Below are 17,580 nucleotides of genomic sequence, written 5' to 3' on the forward strand. Positions count from 1 at the left end.
CCTTAGATGGACGAGGGCGCTGACCTTGGCCCTTCCACCTCATTACATTCCACCAAACACCTCAGGGTCTGTACAGGAATCAGCAAACCTTTTCTGGAAAAGGTTAGAGAGCGATTATTTTAGACTCTGCAGACCAGATGGCCCGTGTTGCAACTACCCAGCTCTGCCCTGGTAGTAAGAAAGCAGTGGTGAGAATATTGCAATGAATGGGTGTGGCCATGTGTCCCAATAAGCCCTTATTTATAGGAACAGGTGGCTGGCCTGTTCTGGCTCCATGGCAGTAATTTAGAATACAAAGTGGACCTGCCAAGTCCCCACAGAGTCTGCCTCCCACCCCCACTGCCAGGACAGAGTTCTAGAGCAGTGGTTCTCAACTGGGGGTGATTTTGCCCCCACAGGGGACATTTGACAATGTCTGAGGACAGCTTTGTTTGTCACATCTAGAGGACAGTTACAATGGGCATCTAGAGAGTAGAGGCTGGGGTGCTGCTCAGCATGGGGCAGTGCTCAGGACAGCCCTGCACAGTAAGCACTTAACCTGCCAGAATGTCCTGGTGCCAGGTGGAAACCCTGCTAGTAACAGGGTTTCTCAAGGTGGGGCTGTCACAGTTAGAACGGCAAATCCTCCACCCTCACTGAATCTCCCGGGACACTCTGGGGATAGGGCCCAGCGATGTTTCCAGGTGATTCTGATGCTCTCTAAAGGTTGAGAACTGCTGCCGAAAAGAGACCCTGCAGAATGAAGGAAAGGGAGGTGCGGATGGCGGGTGTGGACAGACTCAGAGCCCTGCCACATGCCAGGCTATGAGCCGGCGTTGAGGGCCCCCCAGCCCGGCACAATGATTAGGGTATTAGGATACACAGAGCTAAGCCTGGAGACGGGAGCAGGTGTGCTGGGGGAGGCACTGGCAGGGACAAGCGCAGGCAGAGGATCCAGGCAAGGCCAGGCAGAAGGGCCCAAGCAAGACTCCAGGGTCAGAAAGGGGGCTTGGCCAAGCCTAGTGGGGGGGTGCAGAACATGAGGAGTAGGGGACGGCGCACAAGGAGAACAAAGAGTGTTTCCCTGGGAAGCTGCAGAATGTGGAGCACATCTGGGAGAGGAGTGGGCGCCCAGGATGGGCAACAACTGTCAGAACACAGCACTGTTGGTGGCTGAGTCGCCAACCCAAGAATCATCCGCCTATGCCTGGGTCTTATACAAGACCTGCTAAGTCAGAAAGGGGCTGGGAAGATCTACGCAGGGCACCAACGTGCCTTTAAAGCTCTCAGGTGCATCTAATAACAGCCAGGCTTGCGGGCCCCTGAGCTAGAGCTGTCACTGAGGGCAGAGATGAAAGGGAGGCGACATCCACCCATTATTCCTTTTGATTCCCATGCCACCACATTTTACAGATAAGAAAATCAAGGCTCAAATAGCCGGGCGTTGTGGCCGGCGCCTGTAGTCCCAGCTGCTCGGGAGGCTGAGGCAAGAGAATCGCTTAAGCCCAGGAGTTGGAGGTTGCTGTGAGCTGTGTGAGGCCACGGCACTCTACTGAGGGCCATAAAGTGAGACTCTGTCTCTACAAAAAAAAAAAAAAGAAAGAAAATCAAGGCTCGGGCGGCGCCTGTGGCTCAGTCGGTAAGGCGCCGGCCCCATATACCGAGGGTGGTGGGTTCAAACCCGGCCCAGGCTGAACTGCAACCAAAAAATAGCCGGGCGTTGTGGCGGGCGCCTGTAGTCCCAGCTACTTGGGAGGCTGAGGCAAGAGAATCGCTTGGGCCCAGGAGTTGGAGGTTGCTGTGAGCTGTGTGATGCCACGGCACTCTACTGAGGGCCATAAAGTGAGACTCTGTTTCTACAAAAAAAAAAAAAAGAAAAAGAAAATCAAGGCTCAGAGAGAGTAAGTGGCTTGTAAAGTTACAGAGCTACTTGGTGATGAGGCTGAGATTTCAGAGACCCTCCTGGGGGGAGGAGGGGCAGGCAGGGGGAGCACAACACAGCTTCTCTGTCCAGCTGCCAGGGACATTTCACCCTTAGACTGTAGGGCAATGGTGAAAAACAAGGGGATCTTGACTTAAATCCAGCCAGGGAGCAAAGGGCCCCTGGCTTGCAGAGGGCCGGGCTCCAGAGACTGGCCCTTCTCGGCTCCTCTCTCAAGTGGCACAAAACCGGACTCTGCATCCCGCTCCTCCCCAAGCCTATGCCTCTCTCCACCGCCTAAGCCTGGGCACTCTTCCCTCCTTTGCTGGGGTGGTTTCAGTTTTGCTTATGACAGATGCTGCCCTAGGTGGTGACGCCTAAAGGGCTGATGGGAGATCCTTGCAGTTTGCAAAGTGATTCCATTAAGAGGCCTCCCGGTGCCACTCTGTGCTCAGACTGGGGTTCTACAGGTGTTCAGCTTCCTTCAGACAAGACAGGAAGACAAAGACAAGACAAGAATGTAAAGAGAGAACACTGTGACCCAAGGGGAGGCCCGGTGTCCCAAAGGGCACACGGAGGTGAGTCTCAGAAAGCTGCTAGGTGGAGGAGCAACTTGCAAAAGGAAGAACAGGGCCCCCAGATGGAAGAGGAGGAAGGGAAAGGAAGGCATCTTGGACAATCTTACTTCCTCTTCCCGCTATAATCATGGAAGGGAGGATTGACTATCATCTCCATTTTATGGAGAAGTAAACTCAGGCTCAGAGAGGTTAGGTAACGTATCCAAGGTCACACAGGGAAGACATGGTTAAGCTGAGGCTTATACACCTCAGGCAGGAGTCTATGCTCTCTGCTGGAAGCGTGAAAGTGAGGAGAAATCAGGAGGGGACTTAGAGCCTGGCTTGCCCTCAAGGGCTTGCGATGGAAGAGCAGCCAGCCAGCCACTGTGGCACTAGCCAGGGCACCTCCAACCTCCCTCTCCATGTGGCGGCCCCACTCCTCTCCCACCTTAGTTCCTATACTTTCTCCTTGAGAGAAAGATCAGCCAACCGAGACAAACAACAATTTCAAGTTTCAAATAAACATAACCCTGGGAGGTGAGAATTCCTGCGCGGGCTGTTCTTCCTGGGAGGGGACCTCAGCAGGGGGCTCTAAGATAGCCACTCCTGTTCTCCTCCCTGCTCCTGCTGAAGTCCTAAACTACAAAATACTTCTCAGTTGAATATTCTCCCTGTGCAAATTTTCCTCCCTGGCATACTTTCTGTTAGATTGCAAGAGTGAACCAAAGATTTGTATCTTTACAATGTAATTAATATGTGTTTGCACGCTGGTTAATAAAACACAAGCTTCACCACCCCTCACACCCAGAGTTTGCTATCTGCTGCCAGAGCCCCCCACTGCCCACACGATGTCAGTACAGCATTCCCTGCTTGGGATCCAAATTAACTGGAAAGAAGGCTGTACCACTGGGTACATCAGAAGAGCGAACAGTACAAACGCCATTCTCTCTGTGTAGAAGAAAACTACCCAAGTAGCAGATAGTTTGCTTACAGGTGGATTTGAGCTCATGGCAGAAATAAATGGAAAGAGTGAGCAGCAAAGCATCTCCTCCCCAGCCCTTTGGGGCCAGCCCCTTTTTAGGAGAAGAGCGTAAACTCCTGGAAACAGAGGGAGCTGTACAGATGCCTGGAACAAAGAGGGTCCAAAAGGAGGTTATCGGTCAGTGTCCCAAACCAGATCCTTCCTGGATTGTTTTCTTTATCCATGGTAACTTACTCGTCCTTTGCCAGCTGCACCCAACCCCACTCAGCCATGAACCAGGAAGTCCTTTATGTGGTTCTTAGACTGCTGATCTCACCGAGAGACAGCACATTGACTGGCCCGAATGGTCCAGTCAGACCCAACTTCAAGTGCAGGATTCGCTTCAGGCTTGATTCCTGAAAGAGTAGACTTTCTAGAAAAGGGGAGGAGGAGGGAATTTGGGGGGATTTTGGGGCCAGTACCTAGGAGACATGGTTCAGAGAGAATTTGGAGGCATCCAATAGGGCTGTAACAAGAAATGGGGACCAATCCTAGACTCATCCAGCCCACTTGGTTTTCAGAGGTAGGAATATATCTGGGCACGTGGTCACTTCTCTGGGCTCCACCTTCCTTGTCTTTAAAATGGGGAAGTTATAGCTCTTCCCAGACTAGACAGAGGCTACAGGGCTCCCCCACACCCCTCACTCCACCCTCCTCCACCACAGACAGCCTGGTAATTTCTCCTGGGTGCCCGTAATTTATGGGATGTTCATATTTGTGCACATAGTTTTCCCAACCAGATAAAAAACTCCTGCAGGTCAAGGTCTGTGATTTATTTGACTATTTATATTTTAAGAGAATCAAGGTCTAGACCAGGTTACAATCCAGTGGCATAACCATAGCTCACCTCAAATTCCTGGGCTCAAGCAATCTCCCTGCCTCAGCCTCCCAAGCAGCTGAGACTACAGGTGTGCACCACCATGCCCAGCTCACTTTTCTAATTTTTGTAGAGACAGGGTCTCACTATGCTGCCCAGGTTGGGCCTGAAAACTCCTGGGCTCAGGCAATTCTCCTGCCTCAGAGAATTAGGATTATGGGTGTAAGCCACCGTGCCTAGACATGGTTTTTTTGTTTTTTTTTTTTTTTTTTGTAGAGACAGAGTCTCACTTTATGGCCCTCGGTAGAGTGCCATGGCCTCACACAGCTCACAGCAACCTCCAACTCCTGGGCTTAAGCGATTCTTTTGCCTCAGCCTCCCGAGTAGCTGGGACTACAGGCCTAGACATGGTTTTAAATTTCCTACTGTTGCACAGCAAGTGAAACTGTGTCTCAATCAACTCCATGTTCCCAGAGATGGTCAGATACTGTGTATCTTGGAAGTGAAATAATGGACCAGAACACAATCAGTCTTAAAACTTTCATAGTGACCCACATACCTAGTATTCGTGTCTTCATAAATATAGTAGAGACACAAAATATTTCTATTGAATGAGTGTATGAGTGAAAGAATGCGTGGATTTAGCCTCCTTGTAGCTCTTCCTCCTTCCCAAGGTCCCTTTTGCAGGCCAGAGCTCTGATTAATGGCTCCAGCAGGGCGGGCAGAGCCCAGGCTGCTGCCCCCCAGAGGGGAGGGCCAACAGTGGGTCCCTGGAGCTCATCAGAGCAAACACTGGCACAATACCCACAATGGGCACTGCCAGATTCTTTGTTTCCTCTGCTCTTTGTCCACAGTCTGTGCTCCCTGGGGCAGCTAGGGGCCTGTGCCGTTGCTAGAGAACCACCCACTGAGCACCCAAGGAAGGAGGACCTGTAGTCACCAAGAGTCAGACACCCAGGCCTGCTCCCTGCTGCTGAGAGGATCCTGCAGGGATCTGTGATGTGATCAGATAAGACTTCTCCTAGACTTCCCCTATATTGACTGAGAGCTTCCTCTTGGGACCAATAGAGTTTACTAATCAGATAAAGTTAGATGCCCAAGTTCTCCTGGAAAGCAAGGATGGCAGAGCAGTGGGCAGTCCATCCTGTCTAGTGAGGCAGGTTGTGGCCAGGCCGCAGCCTCACAGGGGCCAGGAGATGCTGGGCAGTATTGGTTCCTTGGTGTGTCATCCCTGAGAGAAGTGCAGAAATGGTTCCCCCTCTTCCTTTTCAGAACCACTGAAATTAGTGATTCTCCACCAAAGGTGATGTTGATTCCTCCTCCTCCCTAAGGAGCTTCTGGAGACATTTTTGATTGTCATGAATGGGGGAATCCCGCTGGCACCTGGTGAGTGAAGGCCAGAGACTCTGCTTAAACTCCCTACAAAGCACAGGATAGCAACCCCATAGTTGCTAGAATTAGCCAGTCCAAGTGCCGAGTTTGAGAACTCCTGACCTAGATAAGAGAATGAATGCGCTGTGCAGCAAACATCTGCCTGCCGTGTACAGATGTAGGTGTCTGTGTCCGTGTGTGTATCATGTTGTGTGTGTGTCTCTCTCTCTAAATATATTTATAGTACACTAGCACACCTGTATCACCACAGTGCATACGGAGCAGGCATGGGGATGAGATGGAGAGAGGGAAAGAACATTTATTAAGCAACTACTATGTGCCAGGAACCACACCAGAGCAGAGGGTATGGATTTGTTAGAAAGGATAGAAATTCAAAGCATCTGGGACAGTACTTTTATTGAGCAAGGTAGGAAAAATTCAACATCCATTATGTGGGAAGGCCCCTTCGCCTTAAATGGGTTCCTACAAGAATCCATGGAGAAGGCAGATTCCATGGTGCCAGGAAAGTAGGTGCAAGGGAAGTTTTAGGCCATGTGTCTACCATGATTGTCATCTGATATGTCATCTATCAGTAAGTGCAGTCCTCCCTCATCTGGCTGCCAAGCACTGACCCTCCCAATGGGCCCAGAGGTGGACTTTCATGAAATGAATTCTCAGCCCTGGAGGTGCCCTGCAGCTCTCTAGACTCCCGAGGTGCCAACAGACACCTCCCTCAGCTGGGAGCTGCAGGGAAGAGTAATATCTCTAAGCATTTCTCAGACTTGGAGAAGTCAACACTCTTCCCAACCATCCTCACTCTCCCCAGACACAACCTGGACATCTGATCCAGGGTGCTTGAAACATGTAATAGATTTTTCCCATAAAGTCTAAGGAGCCTGTGAGACTCCATCAAACAGACCAACACAGGCATTGTGGGAATCCAGAAGGGAAGGAGAGTAAGGGGCAGAGGGACTATCAATACGAAGACCTCACAGCTGAAACCTTCCCAAGTCTGATGAAAGACATCCGAGAAAGTCAAAAAACTTCATGGAGGATGAACTCAGACTCACACTGAACACAGTACGACCACACTGAAAGGCAAAGACAAACAGAATTTTGAAAGCAGCAAGAAAGAAGTAACCCATCAAATACAAGCGATCCTCAAAAAATCATCAGCAGATTTCTCACCAGGAACTTTAGAGGCCAGAAGGCAGTGAGAAGATATATTCAAAAGGCTAAAACAACAGCAAAACTGTTAAACAAGAATTCTACATATGGGGCGGCGCCTGTGGCTCAAGGAGTAGGGCACCGGTCCCATATGCCGGAGGTGGTGGGTTCAAACCCAGCCCTGGCCAAAAAAAAAAAAAAAAAAAAGAATTCTACATATGGCGAAGCTGTGATTCAGAGATGTGAAATGCATTCAGACTCCCAGATAAACAAAAGCTGAGGAAGTTTGCTACCATTAGATCTTTCCTCAAGAAATGTTAACTGGAGTCCTGCAGGTTGACACGAGAGGACACTAAACAATAACCCAACGTCATATGAAGAAATAAAGATCTCAGCAAAGGTAATACATGGGCGAAAGCTACAACTAAAACAATTGATATGGGACAGGCGCAGTGGCTCAAGCCTGTGATCCCAGCACTCTGAGAGGCTGAGGCAGGTGGATCACCTGGGCTCAGAAGTTTGAGACCAGCCTGAGTAAGATTGAGACCCCATCTCTACTAAAAAATTGAAAAATTAGATTAGCCAGGCATTGTGGCAGGCGCCTGTAGTCCTAGCTACTTGAGAGACTGAGGCAAGAGGATTGCTTGAGCTCAAGAGTTCGAGGTTGCTGTGAGCTATGACGCTGGTGCACTCTACCCAGGACAACCAAGTGAGACTTTGTCTCAAAAAAACAATGATATGAAACTCTATTTTTTTGTTTTCTGCATGATTTAAGAGACTGATACATTTTTTTAAGGCAAAAAGAAAAATCTATTGTTTTCCTTGAAGCGCAAAACCTTTTGCAATTTCCTGAAGTTAAGTAACTCTTACTTAACACAAAGAATATCTCTCATTCCTTTCAAACACCTGCATTGAAGGCGGGACAAAACACAAATAAATGTCTTCACAAATTACCCCACCCCAGGAAGTCTGTTTTATTTTAGGTCCTTACAACAACTAATATGTGAGCATTATTATTCCTTCTTTTTTTTTTTTTTTTGGCCGTGGCTGGGTTTGAACCCACCACCTCCGGCATATGGGACCAGCGCCCTACTCCTTGAGCCACAGGCACCGCCCCTATTATTCCTTCTTTAACAGATGGGGGGCTAAGGTTTAAAGCACTGAAGAGACTTGAGTAAAGCCTCTGTTACAGGTTCCCCAGGAAGTAGAGCCTGAGACAGAATTCCGTGCACAGGACTGTCAGAAGAAAAGAGGCAGAAGCAGGACCTAGCAGCAGTAAAAACTGAGCTGCATGCAGTCTCAGTGAAGTGCTCAGTCAATGTTGGGGGCCTTCTGGAGCTGTGCTGGCCATGTGAAGTCATTCCAAGTTTGGTAGAAGGGACCAGGACTCTATATCCTGGCTTTACTCAGTCATTGATCACAGGCTGCCCCTGGAAAAGGACATGACCTTGAGCCAGGCAATTTTTTCTTTTCTTTTCTGAGACAGAGTCTCACTCTGTCACCCTTGGTAGAGTGCCGTAGGGTCACAGCTCACAGCAACCTAACTCTTGGGCTCAAGAGATCCTCTTGCCTCAGCCTAAGTAGCTGGGATTACAGCTGCCCACCACAATGCCCAGCTATTTTTAGAGATGGGGTCTCACTTTTGCTCAGGCTGGTCTTGAGCTCCTGAGCTCCAGCAATCCACCCGCCCCGGCCTCCCAGAGTGCTAGGATTACAGGCATGAACTACTGAGCCCAGCTGAGGCAATTTTTTTTTTTAAGATAAGGCAATCCAGGCCCAACAACTGAGGGCCATCTCTCTCAGTTCTCCCAGCAGCTGGGCCAATAAATCTTTCGTTCCCCAGATTATCACAGGGTGCAGGTCACAGTGTCAACCACAGTCACCTCACTAGTAAAGGACAACACTGAAATTGTGTCCAGATCCTCAGCTCACCTCCTTTTCTTCACCATCAAGTCTCTATCTTCATCCCGCTGGCCCAGAAAAGGACTCAGGCAGTCTGTACAACTGGAGTTCTAGCTGGACCAGAGCCCAGCTGCAGGAGTGAGGGCTGGACAAGAGAAGCCCAATGGCAGGGCTGGGGGTGGTGCAGCTGCAGGGTCCAGAAGGGACCAGAATTTGCTTCTGCTCACAGTCTGTCTCAACCTCACTCACCTCTCCTGCCCTCCAATCCCAACAAACCCACCCAGGTCCCAGCTGGGTTCCTGTCATTGCTATAGGACCCAGAACCTGAATTCACATATCATATGATTTTAGCCCTGGAAATTAGTAATCTACACTGCACTCCACTGAGGAGTTGAGAATCAGGCAGGCACATTGGAATCTCAGGAACACGAGAGTGTGGGATGCCAAGCTGGTGGAAGTCGGACCAGAGCCTGGCTCTCCTGACTCCCTGATCCTGGCACTGGGCACCGGGGGTTGGTGCTGCTTTGTCAGCTACCACCTGTCGCTCTCCTCTCCTCTCATCAAACAGTACCACTTCTTTCTTCCCTCCATCTGCCCCCCTTTGCTGTTTTCATTCCTGCCCATTATTCAGATCTCCTCCCCACTAGGAAGCTTTTCCAGATGCCCCCTCCTCCCAGGTCAGTTCCGGCTCCACTCCCCCTTGTATTCCCTCGTGACACCCTGAATTGACCTGTGATGCATATGACTGCCCTAGTTCACTCACTGTGCAATTATTATTAAATGTCTGGCTCCATGACTGGGGTCTGGAGCTGTCCTATCCACCAGCCTGGCCCCACCACCCAGGATGAATAAAGCCATGAAGAGTACATTCTGTATTGCAGTGTTCTCCAGTCCTTCTATTTCTTAGCCATGGATGTCCTGACTTCTTAGACAAATGCCAGATGCCTCAAAGTCATTAAATGAAATTTAATGAGTTTCTTTCATCCATCTCCTCCCCTCTCCCCTCCTCCTCAGCAGGCAAAGAGTGGCCAATCAATAGTGGTTTGCTGATTGATTGACAATTGCTTGCTGCCTGAGCCTTCAAAACACCCCCGCCAGGACAGGGAGTGAGGGAATCTGAGCTTCTGCAGAAATTGAGAGGCAGGAGCATAAGAAAGTTCAGGGCTGGGCCTCCAGGCAGCAAGGAAGGAATTAGCTCAAATCACATTAACGTGGTTCTCAGGAAACGGCTGCTGAATTAGAGGCTCCAGCCACAGCAGCAGCCTCTGTTTAATAGAACACTAATGCTCGTTCTGAGCAATTACTTTATTTGCAATGGTTTCTTAATGTTCAGTTTCTAGAGCCCAGAGAGGAAAGGGCCTTGTGTTTCCAGTAACCAGCTCTTCACTGGTACGGTGGAAGAATGAGCTAGGGAAAGGCCCCTGGCCAGACCAGGGAGCCAACTCTCTGGACAGCCTGGGGGAGATGCAGGGGTTCCCCACACTGTGCCTGGCTTTCCTGACCAGCCCACAGAGGCCCAGCTTTGATGAGCCTTCTCCAATGCTCCCTGCACAGTTACACAGCTGCCTAAAACTGGGCCCTGCAAAGTGCTCGTAACAGCCTCCAGCACCTCACCCAGCACAACACTTATCATACTTACTATTCTGATCTTAATGGAATGTCCCTTCTTGATTATTAGTGATTAAGGTTCATTGCAAAAATAAAGCAAGGTGCAAATGCAGCCAGCAGATCACACTGCCACAGCACCCGGATGTCCTAGCTCTCCAGCATTTTCCTGGACACAGGCACACATAAAAATCTGATGGTGCCAATTAAAGTGCCTAATTAAGTACCCAAAAAAACTAGCTAAGGAAGGTAATAACCAAAAAGTCTTGGATGCTCAGAAATAGTTCTAGCTTCAAATAAGACTTGATTCAGTCACTCAGACCACAGCATCCAGGGCCCAATCTCTATCCATCTCTCCATCTCTCCTCCTCCCACCTTGCTTGGCCCTTCGTGTTGGCCCAGAACCTTCAGGTAGACAAGATCTCCTGTTCTCACAACACATGATCCAAGAGAAGAAAACCAGGCATGTTTGCCACTGGTTCACTAGGCTAGACTGGGGCATAGGCCTTTCTCTGCAGCCATCCCTGTGCAGATCCATGGGCAGAGCCAAAGGAGCTAAGGAAATTTTGCCCCAAAATATGACTCCTTGGTATAAAGAATATTTTTAATTAAAGGCCATTCATGATCAGGAAACACTGAAAGAGGCCTTTCCTCTATCTATAGAAAACCTGAGTAACCTGATTGAGAATCAAATAGGGGCTGCTGACTTATATGGTAATAGACCTGGCCCCAGGGCCTGTCTCTCAGGTTAATCTACAAACCAATCTGTTTCCACCCATCTACGCACATCCCCTCGCCCCCAGCAACCACTTGCTGCGTGTATACTTTCCCCATTCTCCCCACTCCCTTCCAAAAGGCATCTATAAAGGTCTCTGACCATCACTGAGACTTTGGGTAATCATTCTTGTGCTTCCCACCATGCTCTTGGTATTTGGAAATAAACCTTTCACTTATTAATCTACCGTAATTGTGGGTTGGACTTTCAGTGAACCAACCAAGGGAAAAGGGCAGGTTTAGCCTTGATCTCTTCAAGGCCAAAGCCATCTCCCCACCCCCTCACCCCTCAGCCCCAGGGAGAAAATGGAAAAGAGAAAGCAAAACACAGATAAGCCCTAACAGTGAATGATGGATAAATGGATGGACCCAGAGACAGATGGATGAAAGCAGGGATCAGCTACTGAAGGCAGCAGCCAGGGAAGCGGGGGCAGCCTCGTGTTCTCCCTGGGGAATTAGATCAGGATTAATGCTGTCACCATGGGAATATAGCAGCCAAGGAAGAAAGAAAGGGGCTGGGGGGCCAGAGAGGGAGCTGTGCAGACTGAAGCAGGTGAAGCACATTAAAGACAGGACTCTACAGCAAAAACCCACCAGTTCCTACTTCTGATGACCAAAAGAGGAAACAGCTGTCCCACCTCAGGCTCTGTGAATCGCACTGCATGGATTCCTACCTCCAAGAACCCACCCTGGTCCTGTGCCCAGATTTTTGGATTCCCTTTTTACCTGCGGCATTCTTAGAATAACCACTCCGCCCTCCCCCTCCTCATTTGTTTCCTGAGCTATTAGGAGTGATTTTTTTCTTCCTTCCAGACAAAGGAGCTAACTGAATAAAACGTCTTTGTTAATTTGACTAAGCATGGCTTCAAGAATAAAGTTGTTGGACTGGTAGAACTGGTTATGAAATTCTGACTTCTCACTTAATTAGCAATTAGCAATAGCTGCTCCATCTAATCTGTGTCCCCCATCTCAGAGATAAGGAGACATTTATGGAATGCTTCCCATGGAATATGCATTTTCTAAATGCTTTACATCTATCTGCTCATGTAATACTCTCACCCTTGTGATACACTACACCTTTCCAAAAACGTATCTACTTTACAGACAAATAAAGGGAAATAGTATGAGGCTCAGCTGGAATTTGAACCCTTGGAGACCAGTGCTAGAATCTGTGGTCTTGGTTACTGTAATTTCCAGTCACTCAGTATGGACTACACTTTCTAAGGTAGCCTAAATCTGTAGTAGTTTCAAACCTTCCTTTTCAGTCACTATACTATAAAAAGTCTTAAGTACAGAAAACCGTTCTGAGCAAAGCTTTTCTGGTTAAAGATGAGCCCCAGAGTCATAGCCTCCAGATCCTTTTCCATGACTCCTGGTCCCTTTGCAATGACCGCCAGGGAACTACCCTCTTCCCCAAGGAAGCATGGTTTGAAAATCTCATGTATGTGTGTGTGTGTGTGTGTGTGTGTGTACGTGTGTGTACAGAGGGAGGGAAGCTGAGAGTCTGGCCTGTGGGCTTCCAAGGAACTCCAACTCACTCTGTGATCCAGGCACAGTCATGTCACCTCTCAGATCTCAAGGTAACCTCCTGCAATTCACAGGGGATAAAACTCTGTCTGTTCATTCCCAGGTGCTGCTCTCTGGTTGGGTCAGGCTGGTGACAAAATTATTTTCTGCCTATATAGGCTAGAAGCTGAGGAAAGGAAAATGAAAGGAGGGAATCAGTAACGTTTATTCTGCCTCAGCTCCTACCTTGCCAGCAAGGTGCAGAATAAAATACAGTAACGCCCACTCATCATAGCTTGAACCAGGGGTGGGGAACCTGCAACCTGCTAGATCCTTAAGTGCCCCCCGTTTGACTGAATCCTACTCTGTAAGGTGCTCCTGGCTTGAACCGTTTCCATCTTTCTTCCTCTACTGTGAAGGGTTGTCTCTGTCCTTCCCACTTCTCCCTCACCCTGCCTCTTTCTCCTTCTCTCCCCCTCCCACCCTCCTGCCTGTGTGTGTGTGAGAGAGAGAGAGTGTGTGTTCCTCAGTCTCTTCTCTCTGTCCTTCTCCTGTCTATCACGTATTTGAACTTCATCAAACATTGTCACTGTACCATCAGCCAAGTAGGCACACTGTATATTTGCTTTATGATGGATGGTAGAACCTACAATCTCCTTTCTGATAAAGGAAGCCTACTTCTCTCCATAGACTATGATGTCTTTTTTTTTTTTTAAATAGAATCTCACTCTGTTGCCCAGGCTAGAGTGCTGTGGCGTCAGAGTAGCTAGCAGCAACCTCAAACTCCTGGGTTCAAGAGAGCCTCCTGCATCAGCCTCCCAAGAAGCTGGGACTACTGGCGCCCAATGCAATAACAAACTAATTTCTCTGTTTTTAGTACAGACGGGGTCTCACTCTTGCTCAGGCTGGTCTTGAACTTCTTGAGCTCAAGAGATCACTCCATCTTGGCCTCCAGAGTGCTAGGATTACAGGCATGAGCCACTGCACCTAGCCTATGATGTCTTATAAATACATTTACATGGGACTTAATCCAATTTTTTAAAGAGTTATAAAGCAGCTCTCCCCACAGAGATCAAAGCCCACTTCCTGCTGATGTTTACTTGTCAGCAGAGATAAGAAGGGCCAATATCCAAGCAAAGCTAATTTCAGAGCATGCCTAGCAGACTTCTGGTAAATGTCTTTTGACCAGCTCTGTTGAAATGTGTAATAACACTGTCTTGCAGCCACCAGAAATCCATGTGCTCTGGGAGTAGCTTTGTTGGGTGATGGCGTGCTTAGAGTCATTTCAGAGAAATGCAAGGCTGAAACAGGGAATCAGGAGTCTGATGAGGAAGGAAGGAGAATGGAACTATTAGCCAGGATAGCTTTGGAGGTAGTAATTTCTGGGTCATGTGACACTCCGGCGTCCAAGTCAGAAAAGCAAACTCTGACCCACACCCATGATGATACTGACCACAGGATTAAGTATTTTTCCATTCAGGATCTAACTTTAAGATCGAATCAGGTCTTCTCCTTCTAATCTGCCCATTTTCTCCTTAATGGACGATTATTATGGTAATTGGAAGGTTATGATAATTGTTTTGTGGGTGCATTTTCTGGGCCAGGCACTGAATAGGTGTTTTTTCACTAATTCATCCATCCTACAAATCTTTTTGTTGTTGTTGTTTAAGACAGAGTCTTACTCTGTCACCTTGATAGAGGGCCCTGGTATCATTCATTATAGATCACAGCAACCTCAATCTCTTGGGCTCACTCAACCCTCTTACCTCAAGTAGTTGGGATTCCCAAGTAGTTGGGACTCCAGGCACCTGCCATGGCACCAGCTAATTTTTTATTTTATTTTATTTTTTTATTTATTTATTTTTTTTTGTAGAGACAGAGTCTCACTTTATGGCCCTCAGAAGAGTGCTGTGGCATCACACAGCTCACAGCAACCTCCAGCTCCTGGGCTTAAGCGATTCTCTTGCCTCAGCCTCCCGAGTAGCTGGGACTACAGGTGCCCGCCACAACGCCCGGCTATTTTTTTGTTGCAGTTTGGCCGGGGCCGGGTTTGAACCCTCCACCCTCGGCATATGGGGCCGGCGCCCTACCCACTGAGCCACAGGTGCCGCCCTATTTTATTTTATTTTATTTTAGTACAGATGGGGGTCTCACTCTTGCTCAGGCTGGTCTTGAACTCCTGAGCTCAAGCATCTCCTGCCTCAGCCCTGATCCCACCCATTGATTCCCTTTTTCAGGGCTCTTTAAACTAATGTAAAACAATGAGCACTTTTGTATCCATGCGTATTTGATTGCTTTATTGATTTCAGGGAATTTAGCAACATGTGGAATACATGTTTTCAGCTTACTGCATTCTATTTTTTTCGGTGTTTTATTAGGAAAATTTTTAAACATAGAGCAATGTTGTAAGGTGCCCACCACTTAAAGTCTCCATGTAACGTCTGTCACACATCTGTCCCTGCATTCCTCCTGCTCTCCTCCATCTATCCATCCTACTCTGGATGCATTTCCAAGTGTAAGTGCAGACATCAGTACACTTCACCTTAAAACACTTCAGCAAACATATCATCAACTAGAGGTCTGTATTTAAGGGTTTTGGGTTTTGTTGTTGTTTTTGTTTTTTTTATTGAGACACAGTCTCACTTTGTTGCCCTCTGTAGAGTATTGTGGAATCACAGCTCACAGCAACCTCAAACTCTTGGGCTCAAGAGATTCTCTTGCCTCAGCCTCTCTAGTAGCTGGGACTACAGACACCAGCCACAATACCCGGCTATTTTGTTTTGTTTTGTTTTTATTTAGCAGGCTCCATGCCAGATTCGAACCCACTAGCCCCAGTGCATGTGGCCAGTGCCCTAACCACTGAACTATAGGCACCCAGCCCATGGTTTTAGTTTTTATTTTTTTTTTTTTATTATTTTTTTTTTTTTTGGCCGGGGCTGGGTTTGAACCCACCACCTCCGGCATATGGGACCGGCGCCCTACTCCTTGAGCCACAGGTGCCACCCATGGTTTTAGTTTTTAAATAAACTTTGCAAACTGAGAAATTAACAATTCTCATGAGTACAGACGCTGAGTTCGGACAGGATCTACACACGTAGGTAAATGAAACTCCCATCAAGGTACAGACTATCAACACCCCAGAAAATTCCCTCATGCACTTTCCTAATCACTTCCCACCCTCACCCCAGAGACAGCCACTGATCTAATAGTTTTCTCCACTGATAACTAGAATGTGCTTGTTCTAGAATTTCACATAAATAGAATCCCAGAGCATGTACATGTATACTCTTGTGTCTGGTTTCTTTGGCTCAGCAAAATGTTTTTGCTCTTCCTGGAAGCAATAGCGTGTTATTATCAGTTTTGCTTTTTATTGCTAGTAGTATTCTACCATATCATTAAATCTCATTTTGTTTATCTATTCTCCTGTTGCTTGCAATAATTATTTTAATAACAAAAGAAAAATTTGTTCTTTAATGAATTTCCGTTAGGATGCTTCTGGCTTTCTCTTAAGAATCCCCTCCTTCGGGCGGCGCCTGTGGCTCAAAGGAGTAGGGCACCAGCCCCATATGCCGGACAGAGGTGGTGGGTTCAAACCCAGCCCCAGCCAAAAACTGCAAAAAAAAAAAATCTCTTCCTTGGCCAGGTGCGGTGGCTTATACCTATAATCTTAGCACTCTGGTAGGCCAAGGAGGGTGGATCCCTTGAGCTCAGGAGTTCGAGACCAGCTGAGAGCGAGACCCCATCTCTAAAATTAGCCAGGCATTGTGGCAGGTGCCTATAGTCCCAGCTACTCCAGAAGATTGAGGCAAACGTTTGAGCCCAAGAGTTTGAGGTTGCTGTGAGCTATGATGCCACAGCCCTCTACCATGGTTGACAAAGTAAGATTCTGTCTCAAAAAAAAAAAAAAAAAATTCCCTCATCATCTAAAGCAACCTGGGTCTGAGTCATGGTAAGAGCCTGGCCTTTGACATCAGAAAGCTCTAGATTCTTATTTCAGTTTACAACTGTTACTAACTGGGTAATTTTACTTCACCACTCTGCTCCTTACTTTTTACATCTATTAACTGGGAAAATAAATATCTAAAGGATGTGAGATACTTATTAGGATGAGAATAATTCATTTATCCCTTGGCTCGCCTGTACCCACCGTTAATAAGCACCTGCTGTGTTCCAACTGTGCTAAGCCTGGAGAGTCAACAGGAAGCAAAAGCAGACACAGGCCTTGTCCTCACAGGGGTCAGGCTGGGGGCTACAGAGACACCAAATAACTAATGGTATAATTAATTATTTAATTGCCATTGTGATCAATGCTTCCAGGGAGCTGTGACAGCTACTAAGAGCTTGTGAAAGGGTTCCTTGAGGAGGCTGAGAGTGGAAAGATGAGCTAGAGTTAAGTAGGGAAAGGGGGATCCTTCCAGGCAGAAGGAACCACAGCACCCCAGTACTCTCTGGAGGGCAGGAGCACTGCACAGCAGAGGAACTGTAGGAGGCCATGTAACCTAAAGGTCATGTGTGTTTATGTGCGAAGTGCTGGGGAAGAAAGGTGAACAGGAATGCAAGGAGGGTGACCAGGCTAGACCATGTTCCTGCCACGTGGGGCTTCACAGACTGCGTTCAGAATGCTGATCTCTAAGCTCAGAGCCATAGGCAGCCAGGGACAGGGGTGTTACAATAAGCTGCACACAAGAATGTCAGGAGTCGTTGTGTTGTCCACTACCCTGTTTCCTCGAAAATAAGACCTACTTACAGGAAAGATAAGATGTCCCCTGAAAATAAGACCTAGCACATCTTTGGGAGTATACCTTAAAATAAGACACTATCTTATTTTCGGGGAAACAGGGTATTATATCTTTAGTGCTTAGAACTGCGCCCTGAATCAATCTGTGGAAGGAAGGGAGGGAGGATTTTAAGCAGAAGTTTGAGATTTTGTGTCTCACACAGTCTCTAGCTATATTGTGGG

The sequence above is a fragment of the Nycticebus coucang genome, chromosome 18 (assembly GCF_027406575.1).
Source record: "Nycticebus coucang isolate mNycCou1 chromosome 18, mNycCou1.pri, whole genome shotgun sequence".
Lineage (NCBI taxonomy): Eukaryota > Metazoa > Chordata > Mammalia > Primates > Lorisidae > Nycticebus > Nycticebus coucang.